Source organism: Prunus persica, chromosome G6 (genome assembly GCF_000346465.2).
Source record: "Prunus persica cultivar Lovell chromosome G6, Prunus_persica_NCBIv2, whole genome shotgun sequence".
Classification (NCBI taxonomy): Eukaryota; Viridiplantae; Streptophyta; class Magnoliopsida; order Rosales; family Rosaceae; genus Prunus; species Prunus persica.
Genome location: NC_034014.1, coordinates 19,169,029 through 19,177,033, shown reverse-complemented (window position 1 = coordinate 19,177,033; position 8,005 = coordinate 19,169,029). Strand labels below are relative to the sequence as shown.

The following is an 8,005-nucleotide window of genomic DNA, read 5'->3' as shown; positions in this document are numbered from 1 at the left end:
TGTAGTGCATTTTGAACGACGAATTCGTGTTCGTTGCGCAAAATGTCGTCGCGCAAATAGTAAAACGTAGTAGTGATTGTCCTCGCTGTCCATGTGAATGAAACTTGAGACATCCTCTAACTAAAAATACTACTAAAAACAAAGGCTAGTTAGTAGCCGAAAGTACCTTTTAAGTTTATAAGTTGTCATAGCTTTGTTCCGTGAGCAGATCCTGAACAATTTGTAAAATAACATCGATTTCGATTCCCATCACCCATCTAAATTTATAGAGTTTACAAGCTAAATTTACAAAGAAAATTAACTAGGTTTTTACTTGTAGACTACTCCAAATTAATTACAATCAATATAAGCAGGGAAACTAAAACTAACTTTCCTAATTCTTTACACCCATGTTCTTATGAGAACTACGTGCAATTGTTAGTTACAAGAACCAACATAACTTTTGCAAAAAGGAATCCAGCAACTAAAGGCTTTGACAACTTATATAATATTATAGCATGGTTATTGATTGAAATGGTCCCTTAATTTTTGCTCCAATCTCATTTTAGTTCACCAACTAAAATTTTCATTTCAATAGTCCTCCAACTCTCTATTTAGTATCAAAATGGTCCTACTGTCAAAGTTTGTCAATTTTGCCATTAAATTCAGGGGTTAAAGTGTCTCTATGAATTAAAATAGTAATATATAATTAAAAATTAAAGGAAACTATTATAAAACTTAGAAAATTTTAAAACATTGAATCTCACCAGCCACATGGTTTTTTTTTTCTCGTGAGATTGACCTAACAATTAATAAAAAATTTATTTACTGTTTAAATTAATTAAAAATTTTAAAATCAGATAAATACAAAAAAAAAAATTTAAAGAGTAAACAAACCCAGATTTATACAAAAACACTACCTCACATCCCAACTCCGCAACTCAGCCTCCCTCCACACACCCCTCTGCTTTTTCTCCCTCACGACCTAACCATCCCATCCCCACCCGCAACCCACAACCCTAGCCCCAAGCCCCAAGATTCTAATTCGGGCAAAAAAATTTGAGGAAATGATATTGCCCAAAACTCAAGAGCGAGGAATGCTGAACACACTCTATTTCTTTGATTTGGTTTTCATCCAATCTATCCCCAAAGCACATAAACACCAACAAGCAAAACATGGCGCATTGCAAATGCTTGACCACTCTGACGCCTTTGGGTTAGGATTGAGAATTTGTTTCAAGCCAGTCCCCTAGGATGTTGAGAACCCATTTGTAGGCCTCACTAGGTGAGGTTGCGGGTAAGGAGGCGCCACGTGGGACTACAGATGGTGGAGTCATGTTGTGTTGGTTGCTACTTGTGTTCTCATAAAGGAGAAAAAAAAAACAGAGGGGAGGTGGGGGAAAAGGGTGGAAGGGGAGAGGGAGAGCACAGAGCTGAGATGGGGTTTACTTTATTAATATTTTAATTTATATGGACGGTTTTATCTCTCAATTTAATAATAAAATTGATAGACTTTGACGGTAGGACCAATTTGATACTAATAGGTTTGCTTGGTGACTACACAAAGAATCTCCTATTTGTTTTAGGTAAGTAGGCCTCATCATTTGGCCCTCGGGCTCATGGGCCGATGGGGGCTATCCCGGCCCATCGAAAAAAAGCCCGCCCCGGCTTGTTATGGGCTTTTAGATGGCCCGGCCCTCCTTGGGCCGAGCTAGGCTTGGGCTTGGGTGTCTGAAGCATAAGATGAACAACATATCACATCACCAAATATAATCATATCACGAAACATAATCGTACCACCAAACATAATCACGCTTTTCTTGAACACATCACCAAATATTTGCATATTTATTCATACCATCCTTTAAAAAGATTTTTTTTATTTTTTATACTTATTAATTTTTAAAATTATTTCTTAAAACGTATTACGATCTAATTATGTAATAACCTAAAAAATAATACTTGGTTTTATTTTTTTTTGTGAAAAATCTTATAAGTTGTGTGACTTTATTGAGTGTTTTATGAATTTGATTTGATGTTAAAATATTGAAATTAAGTGAGTTTAATCTCAAATTTGGACTAAAATGCCCTTATGATTAACTTTATGATTTTTTTTGAATGAAGTAGGGCCCATTTAGGCCCGGCCCGATGGGCTTTCTCAAGCCTGACTCATGGGTCGGGGTTGGGCTTTGAATTTTCTAAAAAAACCCAGCCCGGCCTGGCCCGATATTTTCTCTCTCCTCTTTAAAGCCTGACCCGACTCGGCCTAAGCCCATTAAATTTGGGCCAGGCTAGCCCGGTCCGGCCCATTGACGAGCCCTATAGGTAAGAAACCAATTCCTTGATGGACAAGGAAATAAATTCATAGAATCAAGAAACTAAATCCCACAACTTGGATTTCTCTGCTAGGTCAATAGAATAAAATCTACCATAAAAAAAAAAAAAACACCCCTTTTATTTACAATCCCAATATGAGTGGTTCACAAAACAATCAATACTATCCATCCCAATACTACATATTGTGAGCACCATAAATATTGTTGGCTTTCTATCTTATTAATTGAGTCTCACGATCGACTAAATCAAAATTTTGACTACTGCTTAGGGAGCTCTACATGAGATCCATCCTTCTCATGATTTAGAATATCAGCAAGACCAAGTGCTATATATGGAAGTTTCAATTCCCTAGCTAGCCAACGTTTATATATAATGTTTACAAAATCCTTTATCCACAATGGCATATGCATGCCTCAACAATCCCGAACCCAAATCTTCCCCATTTTGCATATATATATATATATATATTAATTTTTTGATGAGGTATATATATATATATACATACAGTCCCTTTTTATTGAGGGATCTCTCTAATAATTTTATTTGAGGGATGCCCTTTAGGGTATCCTACAATTTTTTTTCTAATGATCCAAACCATCTATTTTTTAGGTCTTCATTCATAGATCATCCTTACAAAAAATTACACAAATCAGAAACCGTTTCGACATCCAATTGTGTCTTACAAAATCAATGAACACGTTCCTTCAAGAAAGTACTAAAATTTCAATAACTCAAATGAGTGGTCAAATGATATCGAATTCAAGTAATTTTTTGTAGAGATGATATTTGAATAAGTATCTACAAAATAGATGGTTTGGATTAGTAAAATACAATCCGGAGTGGGGCCTACAAGGAGTGTCGCTCAAATAAGCTTATTTGAGGAATCCCTTAATAGAAGCTTATATTTTATATTTATATATATAGAGATACATGCTATTAAAGTTATTGTACTGACTAAGTTTTATATTTTTCATTATTATATTATATATTTATATAATTTATACAAATCTTAAGCCACACTACTTATTTATTTAGTTAATTTTCAATACATATATAAACATTCTTATGTTGTCTTATAAGTATATATTATATATATTCATTATCTTACCTTAGTACTTATTTTTTTCTTTCAACAAAGTTGTTAATCCCCGCTATGAATATTGGGAGTATGAATGCGGGGATGGAAGAAAAAAGCTTAATGGGGATGGGGATAGGAATTGCATACCCACCCCCGATTCGACCCATTGCCAATATATATATATATATATATTCAATTACAATAGGACTCAATAATGGGTAAGTAACCAAAATCTTAACTAAATAAGGAACCAAAACCCTAACTAAATAAGGACTCGCCAACATTAGAAACCAAACAAATGCCTTTTTTATTTGTAGGAGTTAAAGTTGAGTAATGAAGAATGAATTTAGATTTTTATATAAATTAAGCATGCCTACTTCATATATATATATATATATCCTCATCCTATTGTTCGTTGATTCATTCATTCTCAAAACTTAAATTTCAAGTTTATATAGGAAATAATTTACATAATGTTGATACAGCTACTCACAGTTGCGGTGCTCTACTATCTCATATCGTTAGAGATAGGTTTGATACGTGCGATGCTTGATGAGGCATCCCCTTGGAAGAACCCAATCATGAAGTGTCTTGATGCCTTCAAACGCAAGCATGGGCCCCTTTTGGTGTGGACAGTGGCTCCACTGCTCCTGTTATGGCAATCAATTATGATACTACAAAAGGCTGTAAGACCATTCACAGTGGGGGTGTAAAGTCATTTTCACATTTCTTTTACATCTCCGGGGGTTGTAAGGGTTATAGCCCAAACCAAAATTTGAAACCCAGAATTTCATGCCCTTAAAAAAAAAAAAAAATAAATAAAAAAAAGGTAGCCCATGCATTATCCACAAGTATAGCAGCCGACCTCAACAAAAAGGTGTTTGTTCCCAAGTTGTGGCTTGATATTAATGTGTCATTTTATGGGGTTAGAAGAATGCGTTTCCTTCAAGGATGAAAATAGGAATTGTTAGCATTATTTCTGTGACTGACATTTCCTAGAGACCAAATAGACCAAGTATAAGTGGTAAACTAATTGCTAGTTGTTAAGACTTTAAACTTTTCCTTCCTTTTCTAAGTCAAATTGATATTGTTAATTACACATGTTGTGATTTCTTTTTAACAGGATTTTGTCTCATGGGATGGCCTCTTTATTTTAGACTGACGTAGGAAACTAGCATTTGTGAAAATTTTAATTAGGAAATTAGCATAAATACCACTTAAACTTAGAAAAATTAGGTATTAGACATAAGTAACTTTACTAATTAGTATTTGAGATATTGGGTATTTTTGTTTGGGTTTTAATACCTAAGAAAGAATTGTTATTTTGGATTAGGCCGAAGAGAAGGCCCAAATTCGTTGGGCCTGTCTAAATTACAAAGTTAAAATACAATTTTACCCTTTTTGTTTAAAAACCTGACCAAAATTAGATCTCTTTCATCAATCTCTCTCTGCTGGAAGTTGAGGTTAACCTCACGAGAGTTTAGGTCATCGACCTCGCCGACTCCACAGCCTCCTCATCTCTCTTTGGCCTCTCTTTGCAGGAGATCAAGATAAACAAGATGGTTGTAGGCAGAGTTTTTGTTCCTAACAAGACGTTGGTCTCCTCTCCCAAGTTTCCAACAGGTTGTTTTCCTCTCCCAAGTTCCCAACAAACAAGAAGGCGTGCTCTCCTCTCCCAGGTAACCAAGGTTCAACATTCCTTTTCCCAAATTGATTATTCTCTTCTTTGCCAAATTGATTATTTTTTTTCTTTGCCCAAATTGTTTCTTCGCTCTTTACAACTTATTCTTTCCTTTGCCAAGGTCAAAATGTGTGCTCTCTCTGATCCTCTCCACTCCACGCCACACCATCTCTCTCATATTACAAAGTACTTGGAATTTCAAGCCATGAAATGATTGCAAGAAGAAATAAAGCAAATCAGAAGGTGAATCCCTAATTTGTCAATGCTTTCCATATATAATTTATTTTTAGTAGAAATTTTCATATATTATTTTTGTACTTATTTTACTAGAATTTTTTGCTAGTTGATGATTGTATTTTCTTAAGTTCTTGATTGCTGCTTGTTGATGATTGTACCTGCTTTATTATTTTTTTTATCTTCTATTTTCTTTTGTATGCAACGTAGATGTAAGTGATGCCACTAAGGATGATTTTTATTTAATTTATGGATTTTAAAATTTAAAAAATTTAAAATTTGTTATTTTACTTGTACATATAAGGTCTCATCAGTTTTCTTTGCACATACGAGAACTTTTGATTTTTCTAGAAATTGCAGTATATTTTTCGATCTTCTTCTTCTATTGCATTATTCAAATTTTGATGTGAAGCTCAATTTTTCTGCTGCTGAGGTATTTTTTTGAAGTTAATGAAAATTATGCAATTGTTTCATTAGTGGATATTCCTTTGCAACTGTCATTCAATGCTTGTTTTCATGAAGTTTTTGGGTTGTTGTTTTGTTAGTGTTGTAGTAGATTGATCAGAAATTGCAGGGCAGTTTCCTGTTCCATATTTCTATTTTAGAATAACTTTTGCAAGTCTATGGGAATATTATGATTGTTCATCGACTTAAATGTGCTTTGAAATGAGTTTTAGTACTTTAATTATGGCTTTGCCATTTGGTTTCTATGCAAACATGGGCAGATGTTTTGTCATAAAATGCATTATAGTTCCGTTGTTGCAATTTTTGATAAGAAACTGCAGTGCAGTTTCCTGTTCCATATTTCGATTTTAGAATAATTTTTCCAAGTCTATAGGAATGTTACAATCGCTCATCTACTTATATGTGTTTTGAACTCAGTTTTAGTACTTTGATCATGGCTTTGCCTTTTGGTTTCTTTTCAATTTTGGGCATATTTTTTTTTTCATAAACTGCACTGAAGTTTCTGTTTGTTGCATTTTTTTTAATCAGAAACTGCAATGCAGTTTCCTATTCAATAATTTGATTTTAGAATAATTTTTCCAAGTCTATAGGAATGTTACAACTACTCATCAACTTATATGTGTATTAAACTTAGTTTTAGTACTTTGATCATGGCTTTGCCTTTTGCTTTCTTTTCATATTTAAGCAGATTTTTTTTTTTTGCATTTTTTTTATCAAAAACTGCAGTGCAATTTCCTATTCCATATTTCAATTTTATAAAATTTTTTGCAACTCTATGAGAATATTACAGCTGTTCATCGAATTAAATGTGTTTTGAACTTAGTTTTAGTACTTTGATCATGGCTTTGCCTTTTGGTTTCTTTTCACATTTGAGCAAATGTTGTCATAAACTGCATTGCAGTTTCAGTTTGTTGCAATTTTTGATAAGAAACTGCAGTGCAGTTTCCTGTTCCTTATTTCGATTTTAGAATAATTTTTCCAAGTCTATGGGAATATTACAACTGCTCATCTACTTATATGTGTTTTGAAATTAGTTTTAGTACTTTGATCATGGCTTTGCCTTTTGGTTTCTTTTCACTTTTGGGCATATTTTTTTCATAAACTGCATTGAAGTTTCTGTTTGTTGCATTTTTTTATTACATGCTAGATGTTTACTGCTATTTGACACCTTCATTTATCTATGGGTTTCACCAGTGATTCTTTACTGGTTTACAGAATTTTGATGCCTGGGTTTTGACTAGTAACTACTTTACATTTTCATGATATCTTTTATTTGTGACTTTTTTATGCTTGGTAGAGATACATTGGAGGTTTTGCCCCGTAATCCATAGGTTGTTGGTTATTGAGTTGTTAAGCTAGTGTTGATTTGATTCCCTTCTCTTTGTACTTGTGGAGTTTGCTATCTAAATTATTTAGTTTGCAGCAATGCATATTTCAATTTTGTTTTGTTTCTAGCTATATTTTCAATTTCGACCTGGAAACTTGAGATCATATTGCGGTTCTTAGGATAGAGATGCTTGTTGTTTATGACATCACTGTCATATGATAGTTTGCAATACCATTTAAGCTTTAGTTCAGTAAAATTTTATACAAGTTCTGCATTATAGTTTTGCACAAACTACATTGCAGTTTCAGAAACTGCATTGCAGTTTTGGAATATGCATTGCAGTTTTGGAAACTGCATTGCAGTTTTTGTAATTACAATTGGATTTTTGCTCTTTACTTGGCCTTCAATCTCACCAATTTGAAGAGTAGAGGCTACCCAGATGAGGAATTAGGTGGGCAAGAGAAGAGTAGAATTACTCAAGAGCAAGAGAACTCAAAATTGGACTTTTGGAAACTACATTGCAGTTTTCATTTAATTACAATTGGATTTTTGCTCTTTCCTTGATCTTCAACCTCACCAATTTAAAGAGTAGAAGCTACCTAGATGAGGAATTAGGTGGGCAAGAGAAGAGTAGAACTACCTAAGAGCAAGAGAACTCAAAATTGGACTTTTGGAAACCGGAAACTGCATTGCAGTTTTCATTTAATTACAATTGTTTTTGTAGCTGTTTTCGTTTTTGTTTTTGTTTTTTTTAACATAATTGATATCTACATTATATTTTTGTTGCAGTTTCTGTTTTTATTTGCAGTTTTTGTGTGAATAAGTGTTGAAATGCTTTATATTTATATTTATTTTTAATAAACCATTGATTGTTATATAAATAATTGTATAATTTGAATAAATA

The 8,005-nt window shown here is 33.3% G+C and overlaps 1 long non-coding RNA gene across 1 annotated transcript in view; it reads left to right on the top strand.

Annotated features, from left to right (window-relative positions):
• Window positions 4,832–8,005, top strand: part of LOC109949903 — a 6,210-nt gene continuing 3,036 nt past the window's right edge. The window contains exons 1-2 of the long non-coding RNA XR_002272226.1: window positions 4,832–5,073; window positions 5,197–5,318. This is a non-coding gene — a long non-coding RNA (uncharacterized LOC109949903). The remainder of the gene's footprint in view (window positions 5,074–5,196; window positions 5,319–8,005) is intronic.